The sequence below is a fragment of the Theropithecus gelada genome, chromosome 8 (assembly GCF_003255815.1).
Source record: "Theropithecus gelada isolate Dixy chromosome 8, Tgel_1.0, whole genome shotgun sequence".
In the NCBI taxonomy this organism is placed as follows: Eukaryota; Metazoa; Chordata; class Mammalia; order Primates; family Cercopithecidae; genus Theropithecus; species Theropithecus gelada.
The window spans coordinates 122,846,610-122,862,739 of NC_037676.1; the positions used below are offsets into that span (position 1 = coordinate 122,846,610).

At 38.7% G+C, this 16,130-nt stretch overlaps 1 protein-coding gene and 1 pseudogene across 1 annotated transcript in view; both read right to left on the bottom strand.

Moving 5' to 3' along the window:
- The window catches only part of SNTB1 (syntrophin beta 1), a 277,719-nt gene that overhangs the window by 111,818 nt on the left and 149,771 nt on the right, over nt 1-16,130 (bottom strand). The window lies entirely within an intron of this gene.
- On the bottom strand, nt 151-1,960 carry LOC112629882 (annotated as a pseudogene).

Below are 16,130 nucleotides of genomic sequence, written 5' to 3' on the forward strand. Positions count from 1 at the left end.
AATATTCATTATTTTAGGAGTTTAAAACATATAAATACTTCATTTACAATATTTTCTTTTGAAGGCCTTTTTAAAAATTTCGACAAGGGTAACTTTATTCAAGCAAAGAACTGAAGATAATTTTAAAGAACTCTACCTCCACCAACTTTCCTAACTTAAATCTTCATTGAGAAATTGTGCAAGATCAGGTTTACTTTTTTCCAGCACTGCTGTTTTGGCTTGTCTTGGTAGTTTCATCTTCATTTCTGATTCTGGTTCTAGAACTTCATGGTCACTTTCAGAGTCAGCCTCAGCAATCTGATATCTCCTCTTCATCCTAGCTGAAGCTGTCACTTTTCTCTGTCCCCTGTTAGTCTTTTGCTGACTAGATTTTGATGCCAGGGTTGCTTTTACATCCCTAACAAGAGTCATATGTACTTCCTTATTCTTTTCATCTTCATTTTGAAAAATAGTTGTAGTCAAGTTGGCATCCTGTGCTGCCTCAGGCTGTTCACCAAATTCTTTATTTCCTTTTTGCCAACTGAATCTTGATTTTCTCCAAAGCTTTCAGACGTGCCCCATCCTTTACTTGCTCCAGAATCCCATTCAATAGAACCAGAAGATCTTTTGCAAGATGGCTATTGAGTTCTAAAGAACTCAATGCTTTTATAGAGACCCGCATTTCTGGTGAGCATGGACTTGTTAAGATCTCACGGCAAATTTTTATAGCCAAACTGTCATGTACTGTTAAGGCCTGATAATCTTAGGAATTCTTGGCCTGAGGATTTAATCTGCTTGTTCTCATCAAATCTATAAGTAACTCAACAACATTTCTGATATGAATTTCAGCTAAAGGAGAAGATGCAGGAGCACTGGCCAGTGTTTGCAGGCTTGGAAGAGAAACTTCTTCAAAGTATTCCTGATCAGTCCTGCTTGCATAAGCAAACATGGGGGAGAACACGCCTAGGCAATGTCGAAGTTGAACATCCTCTTCAGTCACAGGACTCTACCATTACAAAATAAGATGGGAAAAAGTCCTGCTGCTGACCCAAAGCCCAGAGAACATCGGCTTGGCTAGTCCTTCTATGGCTCCTGTCCTAAGTGTAGATACCTCACTAAGAAATCAGAAAGGAGTTTCAGAACATTCTTCGCTGTAAGGGCCTTTTCAACTTTTTATGACTCTTGCTCATCAATCACTGTTTATCTCTGCACCTTCATATTAAAAGGCTTTGATTTTTTAGGTTTAAGTGGTTCAACCCCAAACATTATCAGCTAGTCAAAGATTCCCTTTAAAGCACTTATTTTTATTGTGACATCATCAATTTGCAAAACCTGCAATGATAACACAAAGTGTTACATGCAAAATCCTGATTCTGTAGTCTGCAGCTCCCGAGCATAAAACAGCCAGATTTCTTACTGTAGGGTAAACATGTATTATCTTAGGAAGAATAAAAAATTCAATGATCCCATTCATGGCTGCACTTATGCCTACTGAAATGGACATCTGCTTCAACAGTTCACAGCATAAGACATTCTATAATGTTTCTGCGTCATTCTTCTCTATGTGGACTTCTTTAATTTCAAATTGCTCTGTCTCTTTCAAAACGTTTCTTTTGACATCTTCTAATGCTTTTATTTCTTCTTTTAATTTTGATGCCAAGTTAAAATCCTGTAAGGTAATACAATTTTCCAAAGCTTCTTTGGCTTCAATATGCTTAACTTTTATTTCAGCCATCTTGAGTCCTTTCTTTCTTGCATCAACTGGGTCATCATAAACACCAACAGTAACAATGGGTATCCCAATCTCTGAGATAATTTCTGTTCTCTTATTATCATCTATAATAATGTGCAGCAGTCCTTCAACAAGAAAAGGAACAATGGATATTGGGGTTGTGGGTAGAGTAAGAATCTCCTGTCAAATAGCCAGCATTTTTTTTCTTCCTCCTTCTTCATTCATATCCAAAGACTTAATAATTAGAATCAATTGTCAATAAAAAAAAAACCCTCATGACTTTTAGGTTCTTTTCAAAGAAATGGGTAATAAATCTGGGGTGAGTTCACTGTCTCCCAAAGTTCTCACTGTTCAGTAAAGTTGCATAGCAGAACACAAACTAGGATTCTCAAAAGCATTGATGAGATCTCAGCCTGCTTTTCTTTCCTTTCTTTAAAACTTTATTTTTAATCAACAATGGTGGTTATCAACTGGCTTTTCAAGTTATTCTATCAATATCTATTATTCTAGGAATTTAAAGCATGCAAATACGTCATTTACAATATTTTCTTTTGAAGGCTGGCATTTGTTTTCAAAGAAATGACATATTGGGAAACAGGACTCCACAGGTATCACACACACACAAGTGATGCCAGCAAAAATGAAAGAAAGAAAACAGAGTATTTCTTCGTTGGGCTGCCAGCATGGCCCTAGAATAAAGCAGACTTGCAAACAGAGGTATAGGCTAGTGATGCGGACGCCCGTTTCTTCCAGGTTTTGACAGCGCTTATCATTATTATTAATTTTAAAGTAAACTTTTAAAGTATAACCTACAGACGGAAAAGCGCACAAATTGTAGGTGTCCACCTCAACTGTATTTTTGCAAAGAGAATAGATTCGTGTCACCATCACTCAGATCAAGAAATAGAATATTACAGTCATCCCAGAAATCTCTTTTGTATACCCTTTCCAGCTCCTGTCCTCCAACATAATCACTATTCGAATTTCTAACACTATGGATTACTTTTGCCTCAGGCAAAAATGGATGACTTTTTGTTTGCTTTCATTTTTTTGTTGCTACCTGAAGTGTAGGGAGGATCTAGGACAATTTCTGAGGCAAAGTTGAAGTACCAGGTCCCATACTTTTTGGCAGTGATTCTCAAGGTGGGGCCACAGACCAGCAGTATTTGCATGCAAATTATAGGTTCCCACCTCAGGCCTACTTAACTAGGAGCTCTGGGGATGAGGTCCAGCAATCATCCTCCAGGAGAATCTGACTTAGTCAAGTTTGAGAAGGGCTGTGCCATAGGTTCATTCAAAAAAAAGGACTGAGCTTGGTTGTTTGCCAGGCTTCCCAATGGCTGAGAGGGACATGGAATGGTGAACTGAGCTTCCCCCATCAGTTTTCAGAGGAAGAATACAAAAGACACAGAGCAGAGAGGCCTGTTGCTTTTTATCATCAAAAAGAACAGCAAGGTTCTCAACTAAAAGTATTCTTCAGATATCCTTTAATAGGCTTCTTTTTAAAAAATCATTCAGTTAAATATAAACGGTTGGACCCTATCCCAGTCATACTGAGTAAGGTTCCAGATATTGAAGCCTGGGCATATGCTTTAAATGTTCCACAAATTTATATAGATTAAAGACCACCGCAGGCCTCTCTGAGGCCAAGCTGGAGCCCCCTAATGAGCTGCGCCTATTGGTAGTTGTCCCCAGAAGAGTAATACAACAGATGGTTCCTGGAGAGTATGTTAGCTATGGACTACTGACTAACAAATTCCCTTCAATTAAAATTTGGCTTAAAATTCCAGGCCAGCCACAGTGACTCATGCCTGTGATCCCCACACTTTGGGAGGCTGAAGTGGGAGGATTAGTTGAGCTCAGGAGTTTGACACCAGCCTGGGCAAGTAAGGAGGCCCCATCTCTACAAAAAATTTAAAAAGTAGTCAGGCATGGTGGTGCACACCTGTAGTCCCAGCTACCTAGGAGGCTGAGGTGGGAGGATTGCTTGGGGCCAGGAGGTCAAGGCTGCAGTAAAAGTCATGATTGCACTACTGCACTCCAGCCTGGGTGACAGAGCAAGACCCTTACTGAAAAACAAAAACAAAACAAAACAAAATTCCAAACATCTGTTATCTCAAAGTATCTGTAGGTCATGAATTTGGGAATGGCTTAGCTGAGTGGTTCTGGCTCAGGAATTTGTAGTTAGGATGCTGACAGGGGTTGCAGGCATCTGAAGGCTTGACTGGGGTTGAGGATCCACTTCTAAGATGGCTCCCTCTTATGGCCATTGGCAGGAGGCCTCAGTTTCTTGCCATATGAGCCTTTTCCAAAGGCTGCTTGAGTGTCCTCCTGACATGGCAGGTGTTTCCTCCAAAGAAAAAAAGGAACTGCTATGCTTTTTCTGACCTGGTCTTCAAAGGCACACACCATGTTTGTTGTTATTGTTTCTTTGATTTTTAAATTTCAATAGTTTTGGGGGAACAGGTGGTGTTTGGTTACATGGATAAGTTCTTTAGTGGTGATTTCTGAGATTTTGGTGCACCCATAACCTGAGCAGTGTACACTGTACCCAATGTGCAGTCTTTTATCCCTCACCACCCTCCCACCCCTTCTCCTGAGTCCCCAGAGTCCATTATATCATTCTTCTGCCTTTGCATTCTCATAGCTTAGTTGCCATTTATAAGTAAGAACATTTGATATTTGGTTTTCCATTCCTGAGTTACTTCACTTAGAATAACAGTTTCCAACTTCATCCAGGTTGCTGCAAATGCCATTATTTTGTTCCTTTATATGACTGAGTAGTATTCTATGGTGTATGTATATCACATTTTTTAATCCACTCATTGGTTGATGGGCATTTCGGCTGGTTCCATATTTTTGCAATTGTGAATTGTGTTGCTATAAACATGCGTGTGCCAGTGTCTTTTTCATATAATGATTTCTTTTCCTCTGGGTAGATACCCAGTCATGGGATTGCTGGATCAAATGGTAGTTCTACTTGTAGTTCTTTAAGGAACCTCCATCCTGTTTTCCATAGTGGTTTTACTAGCTTACATTCCCACCAGCAGGCACACTATGAGTTTTGGTTTATTCTTATTGTTAGAAGTGCATCAGTAAGTCCAATACACATTCAACAAAAGGAGAATTAAGCTCCACTATGATACAAGGAAGAGTACCAAAGCATTTGTAGACATATCTGTATCTTAAAACCACCATAGAGAAGCTTTCAGATGAAGTAAAGTCCTGCAAAGAGCCTGTATGCAAATGTAGAGGGAGAGTTTTTGGAGCTGTGAACCAGTAGCCTATGAAGATCTTGCAGATCCAAGTAAAGAGGGAAATCATTCTTTTTAACTAAGCTTTGACTCTGGATTATAAGATGAGACATATGGTAGACTTAAGATAGGGGTCAATGACAATAGGAGAGATGAGAAAGAGCCTCTCACTGACCACACATGAGGGCAGCATGAAACCACCAAATATCATGGTGGGCTAAGAATTGTTGGGCTGATCTGGCAAAAGTTTGGCATGGAAAAGGTGTCAATTATTTGTGCAATGAGTAATTAAAAGAATTCAGCAACTTACATTCCCCCTTTTCCCTCACCCCCAACAAAACCCAAAGGGAGAGGAGAAAGGGCTACAAACTTCCTCTTTTAATATCAATGAGTTCTACTATCTAAGGCAAACGATAGGTACTTGGTATCACTGAAGTCCTTCAAATCCCTGGGTGACAACTCAAGATTCTCAACAAGGTCATGGGGTGATTTTACACCTATATATCCCCACTACTTGGCATTAACTGAACTTCAAATAAACACATTTTGACCTAATTTGTTATTTGACCTCATTTTACCAAAATGTGATCCAGTGTAATGCACGTTCCAGAATAGAAAGTGGTAGAGAGTAAAGAAATTCCATTCCTGGTTCATTGCGCAGTAGTTCTTTCAGCAGCCCATATTCTTACCAATTGAAAAGATGCATGCTGGAATAAACATTGGCTTTATGACTTTCAGACTGACTTTGTGACTTATTGGATTCAGAGTGGCTTTATGACTTATTGGCTGTGATGCATTAGACAAGTTACTTAAACTCCCTAGCCTCAATTTCTTTATCTGTAGAATGCCTCAATATACTTGTCTATTGAGATTATTGAAAAGATTAAATGAAATAACATGTATGAGACGTCACAGTGCCATGCCCATCTTGATCAGTTTTCCTAGTTTACAATGAATAGTGTTTCCAAATTTGTGCACAATAAAATTGTATTGGTCCAATGAAGCATGGAGAGTCCTCCAGGGCAGGTGGGCTATAGTCCAACTGCTTTCCAGAGTACTGGGATTTGAAGAAAAATGCAAGCCCCGGGAAAAACCAAAAGGTTATACAAAGGCTCTTTCTACTATCCTGGAATGAAAACAAAATAACTTTAGGGAAAGATGCATGAGTCTTTTGCAAGATACTAAAAGATTTGGGGCAAACCTGATAACATGTCACCCTTTAACCCATCTACCTCTTTATTCTAAAAACAAAAAAGAGCTATATGAGGTTCCTGTTGAGGGGCACAAGTTAATGAGTGTTGTGGCCATAACTAGAGCTACAATTAGCTGTTGCTTTCTCATAGCCTGAGCTAATCAGTGACTCTGGGGTGAAAAGAGATGAGAAATGGTTTCATTTTTTTCAGTAGGTTTTTGCTGATAACATACCTCAAAAGAACCATTTTGTAGGGTCAAATGTTTAGTATTATGTGTTTTCTTAAAAAGGTAGTTTCAACTTCAATAATTACATAATGAACATATGGAAGGAGGTAAAATGGGGAAAAACAGTAAGAAAAGGGTAGGGAGAAGGACCGAAAAAGGAAAACAGAAAAAAAATTCAAGAGTGAAAACTAAGTGGTGTGTGAAAATGTCACTGTGCCTGGGTGGTTGAAGTCATTAAAGTCAGAGAGCCAAAAATACCTAACAGAGTGGAGCGAAAAAAGCGCCGGACAGAACAGTGAGAATAATGTATCACTGATGTAAAAACAACTCATATGATGCTTGTAAATGTGGAAACTATAACTATTCCTGGAGGGGTATAGAGATGAGTTCAATTAGGAGGGAAACTGAGTGACAGGAGGACAAAATTGGAAGGGAGATTTTAACTGTATAACTTTGTATCTTTTAAATTTTGTTCCATTGTGCATTTATCATGTATTCAATGCATTTAAACAGAAGAGGAGAAGGACGGGCCATAGAATAGATCTATTGGTTAAAACCGTCTTGTCTCAAGCCCAAGCTGTCATTTGTAAACTATGCTTCTTATGGATATCTGTTGTTTGTCTGCCATTTCCATACCCTGCTTTTCTGGTAACAGGCTTTATCCTCATTCTTATTCTATGTGGTCTGGGGGATTTGATGGCTTGAGGGTTGTAGGTATGAAACAATTTGGACCAAAGAGATTCAAGCCCAGAATTTCTGCTGGAACCAGTGTAATGCACATTCCATAATAGACAGTGATAGAGAGTAAAGAAATTGCATTCCAGGAATAATTGTTAAGGAGACTTTTTTCCCCTCCTCATTGTAAATACTGGGGGGTTGGATGCAATCATGGATCTGTGATGACCATCTTGCCATCGAGAGGGAAGGACCTGGTCTTCTATGTTCCTTTTTTTTTCTTAAGCCAGTTCAAGTTGGGCTACTTTCAAAATACAACCAAAAGTCCTGACTCATACACTGACCTCAAATAGGTCTTTTCATTTCTCTGAGCTTTGAGTTTCTTCATCCCATATAAAATTGAGATGGTGGTGGTAATGATCAAAGTGGTGATGATGATGATAATGAAGGTGATAACATTCACAGGGTTACTAGAGTATCAAATGAGGTAATAATTATGAAAGTGCTTTGTGACCTGATGTTAGTAGTTGTCACTTATGTTTTTAGCGTTTAAGACTTTCTGTTGACTTAGTAAATGGGGGAAAAAAACTGTATTAGTGAACATAATGTTTTCATATTATCTATACCTATAGGTCTCTCTTAGAAATTCTATTAGTAAAGAGTCAAGGCATGCATATTGAAACAGAAAATCCCAGTAAATCTCTTGGGTTACAAAACGGACTAAGAAACACGCAGTGCTGTCACAGCCAATTAGCAAGTGTTCTAGAACACTGATGAGGTGTCTGGCATGTGTTATGTGCTGTAGAGGCAACTGGAGTACGTGGTCTCTGTCTCCAATTAACTCACCATGTGCAGTGCATTGAATTGTGTCCCTCCAAAATTCAGGTTCCTGGGGAACCTCAGGATGTGACTTTATTTGGAAATAGGATCCTTGCAGATGTAATTAAGGGAAGGATTCAGATGAAATCCTTGTCTCATTATCTCATCATTCCACCCAGTGTATTAGGGTGGGTCCTAAATCCAATAAGAGTGCTATTATAAGAGACAGAAAAGACACAGAGAGATGTGCAGAAAAGAAGGCGATGTGAAGGTGGAGGCAGAGATTGGAGTGATGCAGCCACAAGACAGGGAATGCCAATGAGGGCAGGCAACCACTAGAAGTTAGGAGAGAGGCATGAAATGGTTTACCCCTCAAAACATCCAGAAAGAACCAACCCTGCTGACACTATGGTTTCAGACTTCCGGTCTCCAAAGCTGAGAGAGGATAAATTTCTATTGTTTTAAGCTACTCAGTTTGTCATACTTTGTTATGGCAATCCTAGAAAACTATTTCACAAATACATCATGTAACTATCTTCCTGGGCATAGCAGAACCAGGACTGCACTACTATTTAAAATATATGGATGCTTAAAGAAATTCGTAAGATGAATTTAGATCATTTAGAGCTGTGAAATCACGTGTCCATTTTAGCTCACTTTGGAGTTAAAAAGTTGTCTTCTTGGCAAGAAGTCTTACTCCCACCAACATTCAGTTTTATAGCCCAGAAAGAAAATGGGGAACCATTCTGAAGTAAGGAACATATATAAAGCATGCTGGCCCAGGGTAGGTCTTTACTCAGTAAAGGACAGTGTCCTCGACTTCCTTCTTGGGGTAAAGAAAATCCAGACAACTTCCTTGCTGGCTGATGAGCCCTACATTTCTGGAACTAGGGAAGAAGAGGGAGGGAGGGAATAAAGCAGTAATAAAGTCAGGATGGCTGATTGGAGCTATTTTCAGCAGGCCAGTCTTTTATAACTCCTATTTTGTTCCCCAGTTGAACTGACCACTGCTTGATGAATTGTGTTTATCTGTCGTTCAGCGATAAAGTTCTCTTTTAATTCCCCGCTGAATAGAAATATTTAGGGCAATGCCACAGCTGTGTTTATTCTCACACTCCACCACAGTTATGTAAATACTGCCTATGGAACTATTTCTGATAACAGCCCATCCCAACCCCAAGGAATTATATGCTCACTCTCAATGTCTGCCAAGATGAGCCGTTTCAATCCAGCTTGGCACGGCATATGAATGATATCACAGCTTCTCAGAGATCATTTGGCAAAACTCACAATAAAAGAGTAATTTTCTTCCCCTCTTGCTCTCTCAAAGGCTTCCATAGAGTCAAATGGTATTTCCCAGCATCCTCTACTTCCCCTGTTTAGAAACACGAGGCTAACACATAAAACGTGAAGCCTCCTACTACGAAATTAATAAATAAAACAACTCACAACCTGACAATGAAAGTTTCAAGTGACCTTTCCCCTCCAAGTGACTCTGGAGAAAACACAGATGAAACCAGTCAGGAGGATGAAGTTTCGCTGGCTTGCAGCAAATTCGGGGAATCTAAGAGAATTCAAACCACATGGTCATTATGGTCGCTTTCAGTTCCTTAAACTGTGATTCCTATGGTTGATGAAAAATACTTCTTGACAGACAAATAACAACGGTTAACTCTAGATCATGACATTTTGGGGTATTTTTATTTCCACCTTTCTGCTTTTCTGTAGTTTCCAATTTTTTTCAACGTAATCAGGAAAAAATTAGAAAACTTTTTAAAAAATGAATATTTGTAAACCTTTTGCAATAATGTCATTGATGAAATGCTTCAGTAGAAAGAAGTATTCTTATGTGAAAACGATAACACCAAAGCAAAAATCAGATTATTTAAAAAATCCTAAAATGGGTTGCAACTACAAGATGTAAAAGAAAGAGGTAAAAAGATTGGTAGTAATCACATTTGTAATGAGGATAAGTATTTGTTCCGTGAAGTTGCAGACTCCACCACCATACTTGTTCACTTTTCTCATTTTATCCTCATACCGTCCTATGAGGTGAATGGTATTAATGTGTCTATTTCACAGATAAGAAGATGGTGTCTTAGCGGGGTAGCCCATCCTGCCTTTTCCCATTAGTAAGAGGTAAAACTGGAACTAGAACCAAAGTTCATTGGACTCCAAAGCCCATGTCTTAATCATTATGCCCCATCTAGCAGGATGGTTATAAAATGTGGTGTTTGAAAAGCAGGGAACACATTTCATGTTGGTTGCTGTTCAATATCTTTTGAATATCCTTCCTGTGTATTTGGAAAATTTTCCAAATTATATGTTGAGCTTCCCAAAGATAGAAGCCAGAATCCAAGTTCCCAGCCTTCCTTGCTGCTCAAGGACAGAACCACTCACACTGAATGGCAATTCTGAAGGGGGCAACATCAGGAAGTAAATGTGCATAGACATGCATAGACTCCATCATCTGGAAGGCAGGAAGGAGGAGGCACCCCGTTTTTAGGTAGAGCTCGGCCAATCTCAGGGGTCATTGGTGTGAACTGAGGCAGTGTGTGAGTTGTGAAACAGTTGTTACGAAAGTGACAATGGGTATTTTCCCTAGAGCAGCATTCAGGATTGGTTGGTGTTGAGCTTCCAGAGACTGTTTTTTTGAAATTTTGAGGAAATCCGTGAACACTGTAATATCCTTAACCAGAGTTGATTCTATTGCCTGAAACTACAATCCTCAGCTAAGAATGTGGATTTAGGAAGCAGGTTGCCATGATGGGAACCAGGGAGATCATTTAAGGAATGTGTAAAGTATGAGCAGTTAATGAAAAAGAAACCAGAAAAGGTGTTCCGGTATTTTTCACAAAATCCTATTTCAAAAACAGGTCATGCATGATATAGTATACTGCTAAGCTCTGAGGGAACTTGACAATATCTCTCATGTTGGCTAGATTTCAGTTTTTCAGTGACACATAAATTTACAAAATACGTGAAGAATTTCAGCACTTTGACCTTTCCTTGGGAAATGATATCATTATTAATTTTACAAGTCAGCTAATGTCAAAACTAAAGAAAACATTTTGTTTTCTCACTATGCATATCATCTATACCTCCCAAAATATTCTGTGGTTTTACCTTGCTCAACTGATTTTAAAAAATAATAAGCTATCTAAAGAGACAAGTTGCTATGCAGGGCAAATAAATGTGCATTTGTCTTATAATCTTAGTACTTACATTGATAAATAATCTATCCCACAGCCCAATCTAGATCACACCATTTAGAGTCTGAGGGCCTACTTTTGCTTCTTTTGAATTAGATTATTTTAGACTAGGGTTGCCAGATTTAGCAAATAAAAATGTTGGATGCCCAGTTAAACTTGAGTTTCAGATAAACATGGAATAATTTTTTAGTATTAGTATGTCCCATGTAATATCTAGTGGTGGAGATGGCATAAAGTACATGAGTTAGAAAAAGGTATAGAAAATAAAACTGACAGGATGTTATGATAACTGTGAGGTGGCAGGGAAGAGAGAAGTGTCAAGGTGATGCCTAGGTTTCGGGCTTAGACAACTAAATTAATGACAGTGCTATTTACTAAGATAAAAAACTGAAAATGATTCAGATTTGGAGAGAAACACCGTGAGTTTGGTTAAATATCTCCATTTTCATTTGGATATCTTGTTATAACCTGAGACTTATAGTATATACATGTACAAGCTACTCTTCAAGAGTCTGTTTATCCTATGGTTATTTTGTTTTAATGCCATCAATATCTTTCCAAAATTGAAGTTGGATGACCCAACATCCTTGACGCCTCTTGTCCTCTTCTCTAGGGCCCAGTATACAAGTTTTATCAGTATTATCTTGGTGGTATCTCCCTTTCAGAAGAACTAGCCAGACTGTAAGTTACCAAGTTTTCTCAGTAGAGTTGGGGCAGTGACTAACCTAGGATGGGATGTAAGTTTTATTTTCTAGGCAAACTTTTTTTTTTTTTTTTTTTTTTTATACTTTACGTTCTAGGGTACATGTGCACAACGTGCAGGTTTGTTATATATGTATATATGTGCCATGTTGGTGTGCTGCACCCATTAACTCGTCATTTACATTAGGTATATCTCCAAATGCTATCCCTCCCCATTCCCCCCACCCCACGACAGGCCCCGGTGTGTGATGTTCCCCTTCCTGTGTCCAAGTGTTCTCAATGTTCAATTCCCACCTATGAGTGAGAACATGCAGTGTTTGGTTTTCTGTTCTTGTGATAGTTTGCTGAGAATGATGGTTTCCTATCCCTACAAAGGACATGAACTCATCCTTTTTTTATGGCTGCATAGTATTCCATGTTATATATGTACCACATTTTCTTAATCCAGTCTGTCATTGATGGACATTTGGGTTGGTTCCAAGTTTCTGCTATTGTGAATAGTGTCTAGGCCAACTTTGATTAAATGGTAGTGGTTGCCTGAAATGATGTCTTGAAAGGAATCTGAGGCCTCATTCCAGGCTCATCTAGGATAAGTGTCATAATCATTTATGGATGTTTGCTGTGGGCATGGAAATGGGAATTGGCAGCACCCACGCTGCCTACTTAACATTGCTAGAAAGCATTTTGACTTATACCTCTCCAAAAATAGGCCACTTTATCTCCTCATTGCCCCACTCTTGGATCAAGTCCTGGATTTTTTTCATCTAATAATCTCTCAAGTACAATCTCTCATTATGTCAGAGTTTCATGTAAAATAATAAGATTTATCTGTCTGACCCATTTGCAAAATTGTGACAAAAATGCCTTTTCATTCATCAACTTATCAATTATTTTTTAGTGCCTAGTACTTGCCAGACATGCCAGGACGCATGTGAAGAGAACTCAACACAGATACTGTTTCAGTAATCACTAAGATTATACTCAAGCAATCTTGAACAAGCACATGCTTTCTTAAATTTTCAAATAACTCAAGAAATTCCTAATGTGAGAGAATCATTTGTACCTATTTAAGGTGCAGAGAATCATCACTCAATTCTCAATACATTATTAAAGCAATTATTTACTATGTGAATTTAGCAGTGCTTACACATAATAACAGTACTTCACCATTACCAAAATATCACTCATCCATTCAGTTGTATGTTCTACTAAATCCTTCCTTAGTGAGAGTACAGGAGGAGAAAAGGGGAGAGGATATAGATAAAGGCATTGTGTCTCAGGTTTCTATATAAATAAAGATGTGTTACCTGTAGAAGACAGTAAATTAAGTTATAAGTATCTAAGAACTTTTTAACAGGAACTGTCAGTAGCTGCCACCCAGCAGAGAAGAGGGCCATGAGAGAATGATGAAGAGGAGACAGAAGCTGGATGGGACAGGAAGGATTTAAAGAGAATCTATCACATAAAGGGACTAGAGAGTAGCCAGGGAACTTGGGTTCAGGAAGTAGGAAACATCATAGGCAATTTAGTTAGTACAGGAGAACTAGATACAGACATAACTCAGAGATATTGTGGGTTCAGTTCCAGACCACCACAATAAAGCAAATATGACAATACAGTGAATATCACAACAAAATGAATCTCAGGATTTTTTTTGGTTTCCCGGTGCACGTAAGAGTTATGTTTATATCATACTGTAGTCTACTAAGTGTGCAATGGCAATATGTCTAAGAAAACAAGGTACACACCTTAACATAAAAGTACTTTAATGCTAAAAATTGCTAATGATCATCTGGGCCTTGAGCAAGTTGTAATCTTTTTGCTGGTGGAGGGTCTTGCCTCAATGCTGATGGCTGCTGACTGATCGGGGTGGTGGTTTTTGAAGGCTGGCATAGCTGTGTCATTTTCTTAAGACAATGAAGTTTGCCACATCGATGGACTCTTCTTTTGACAAAATATTTCTTTGCAGCATGTGATAGTGTTTGATAGCATTTTATCCTCTGCAGAAATTTTTATCAAAATTTTAGTCAATCCTCTCAAATCTTGCTGCTGCTTTATCAACAAAATTTATGTAATATTCTTTTTATTTGAGACAAAGTCTTACTCTGTCTCCCAGGCTGGATTACAGTAGCCTGATCTTGGCTCACTGCAACCTCTGCCCCCTGGGTTTAAGCGATTCTCCTGCTTCAGCCTCCTGAGTAGCTGGGACTACAGGCGCATGCCACCACACCTGGTTAATTTTTGTATTTTTAGTAGAAATGGGGTTTCACCATGTTGGGTAGGCTGGTCTCGAACTCCTGAACTCAAGCAATCCACCTGCCTTGGCCTCCCAAAGTGCTGGCATTACAGGTGTAATCCCAGTTTATGTAAGATTCTAAATCCTTTCTTGTGATGTCACCAATTTTTACAACATTTTCACCAGGAATAGATTCCATCTCAAGAAGCCACTTTTTTTTTTTTTCCTCATCCATAGGAAACAACTGCTCCATTTGTTCAAGTTTTATCATGGGATTGCAGCAATTCAGTCACATCTTCAGGTTCCACTTCTAATTTTAGTTCTCTTGCTATTTCTACCACATCTGCAGTTACTTCTTTCACTGAAGTCTTCAGAGTTATCCATGAGGATGGGAATCAACTTCCAAACACCCATTAACGTTGATATTTTGACCTCCTCCCATAAATCACAAATGTTCTTAATGATATTTAGGATGGTAAATCCTTTCCAGAAGGTCGTTGATTTACTTTGCTCAGATCCATCACAGGAATTACTATCTATGGCAGCTATAGCCTTATGAAGTGTATTTAAGAAATACATCTGCCTGTATCTAGTTCTCCTGTGCTAGAAATACATTTCATAAGGCTATATGATTCATGCCTTCACTCATGATCATGTCTTAAATAAGACATAAGAGTTAAAATTACTCCTTGATCTATGGGCTACAGAATAGATTCTGTGTTGGCAGACATGAAAACAACAGTAATCTCCGTGTATATCTCCATCATAGCTCTTGAGTGACCAGTTACAGTGTCAATAAGCAGTAATATTTTGAAAGGGATCTTTTTTTGCTGAGTAGGAGGTCTCAACAGTGGTCTTAAAATAGTCAGTAAACCATGCTATAAACAGATGTGCAGTTATCCAGGCTTTGTTTTCCACCTATAGAACACAGGCAGAGAAGGTTCTGCATAATAGCTAGTGGCCCTAGGAGATTTAGAATGGCAAATAACCATTAGCTTCAACTTAAAGCTACAAACTACATTAGCCCCTAACAAGAGAGTCAACCTGTCCTCTGAAGATTTGAAGACAATGACTTCTCTTCTCTAGCTATGAAAGTCCTAGATGGGATCTTCTTCCAATCCCAGGCTGTTTCATCTACATTGAAAATCGGTTGTTTAGTGAAGTCACCTTCATCAATGACCTTAGCTAGATCTTCTGGATAATTTGCTGCAGCTTCTACATCAGCACTTGTTTCACCTTGCACTATGTTACAGAGACAGCTTCTTAAGCCTTATGAACTAACGTCTACTAGCTTCACACTTTTCTTCTGCAGCATCTTCACCTCTCTTAGTCTTCAAAGAATTGAAGACAGTTAGGGCCTTGCTCTGGATTAGGCTTTAGCTTAAGGAAATGTTGTGGTTGGTTTGATCTTTTATCCAGGACACTAAAACTTTTTCCATACCAGCAAAAAAGCTGTTTTGCTTTCTTATTATTTGCGTTCACTGGAGTAGCACTTTTGGTTTCCTTCAAAAACTTTCCCTTTGCATTCACAGCTTGGCCAAGTGTTTGGCACAAGAAGCCTAACTTTCAGCCTATTCAGCTTTTGACATGCCTTCCTCACTAAGCTGAATCATTTCTAGTTTTTGAATATAAGTGAGAGACGTGTGACTCTTCCTTTTACTTGAACACTTAGAAGCCTTCAAAGAGGTATTCACTGGTCTAATTTCAAGATTGTTACGTCTCAGGGAACAGGAAGACCTGAGGATAGGGAGAGAGATGGGAGCAAGGGAAGAACAGCCAATCGATGGAGCAGACAGGATACATACAACATTTATGCATTAAGTTATCTGACTTATATGGGTGTAGTTTGTGGTACCCTAAAACCATTACAACAGTAACATCAAAGTTACTGATCACAGATCACCATAACAGATACAAAATAATAAAAATGTATGAATTACTGTGAGAATTACAAAAACGTGACACAGATACAAACTGTGCACAATGTATTGGAAAAATGGTGCCTAGAGACTTGCTCAAGGCAGGGTTGTCACAAACCTTCAATTTGTTAAAACCAACAAACCAACAAACAAAAACAAACAAACAAAAAACCCAGAGTATAT